Source organism: Peromyscus eremicus, chromosome 9 (assembly GCF_949786415.1).
Source record: "Peromyscus eremicus chromosome 9, PerEre_H2_v1, whole genome shotgun sequence".
NCBI lineage: Eukaryota > Metazoa > Chordata > Mammalia > Rodentia > Cricetidae > Peromyscus > Peromyscus eremicus.
In genome coordinates, this window is record NC_081425.1 from 65,853,582 (window position 1) to 65,854,936 (window position 1,355).

Sequence of the window (1,355 nt, forward strand, 5' to 3'; positions counted from 1 at the left end):
CTCCATACTTTGTTCATCAATATGCCTCTATGTAGGGCAGAGTTGTATGCCACGTAAATGTCTGAGTGTGCAGTGGGAAGAGGCTTGTAATCTGAACTGTGGCCAACTCCTCTAACCCACTGAATCTTGTTGATCTTTTGGAGTTTGCTTTGTTTTGAATATCTTGTTCCTGTGTAAGTACAGGGACAGATGTTTCAAGAATGTCTCATAGCCTCATGAAGAGACCTCTGGCTTCTTTTATGTGTCACAACCTCCAAGGCATAAGGAACACCTTCAAGTAGATAAGGATATCTCCCTCAAAGTGGGAGGGGGTGGGAATAGTATGTTCTGGGGAAGCTTAGAAGCAGCATTCCTGAGAGAAGGCATAAATAATTCATAAGAAAATTTCCATCAATCTAATATCCCCAGATTGTACAAATATTAAAAGTGCCCCAAGTATGCAACGGATGGAGATGAAAGCCAAAGGTGACATGGCAGCTATCATGTGGCTCAGCTTCGCTGGATCTTTGTCAAGCAGCTGTGCTGGCTTTATGACTTCTGCCATTCCATTCAGATATGGCTGTGCCAACTGCTGACTGCCTCAGCTTTTTTGGGTAACTGGTTTATTTACAATGAGGCAAGTTAATGGTAATTACCTCAGAAAGGCGGAGTCTATCCAAGCCCAGGCCTTCTGTGGTATGACGTGAGTGAAGAAAGGTGTTTGGGGTTGACCCTCTTTTTTTTTCCTATTGTGAAATGAAAGTTGTATATATTAAAAACACAGAATGCTTTGTGAATCTGCATGTCATCTTGTTCAGGAGTCATAAGCTTGCCTGTATTGTTCCAGTTTTATTATATGTGCTGCTGAAGCAAGCACTGGAGTTGACTTTCAATAGAAAATAGCCTATTGTCTGAGACATGTCTCCAGAATGCTTCCCAACTGTCCTCGGTTGCACACCTCTTGAATGCCATGCATTCCCACAAGCGGGTGTGTCACACACACCTGCAGAGGCCCTGCACACCTGCTGCTTCTCCTCCCTGCCCTTCTCTTTGGAGGGAAGACTGTTCATCACCATAAAAGAATAGAAACACGTCACTGGTTTGTCCTCGTACTGTCTCCTCCTGGTGTCTGCAGCTGCTAGTTCTGTTGCAGAGGCCATCCTGACCTCCCAAGCTCTACTCAGAGATGCCATTAAATTTGTGTCACCAACCCTGCCTGAGATTCTGACAGAGCTGGCATCAACTGTGATTATAGCTTCCAAGACAAGATGAAGTCATGATAGATTTCTTCAGATCTGCAGGAGGAGAGCTTACAGAAACATTAAGACTTAGTCAGGGTGATGTGGCCGTGTCACAACACAATCAGGCTCACCACC

The 1,355-nt window shown here is 44.6% G+C and overlaps 1 non-coding gene across 1 annotated transcript; it reads right to left on the bottom strand.

Annotated features, from left to right (window-relative positions):
- Positions 1 to 753: 753 nt before the first annotated feature.
- Positions 754 to 856, bottom strand: LOC131920257 (U6 spliceosomal RNA). The gene has a single exon (XR_009381597.1). It is a non-coding gene; the product is annotated as a U6 spliceosomal RNA (small nuclear RNA).
- Between the last annotated feature and the right edge of the window lie 499 nt (positions 857 to 1,355).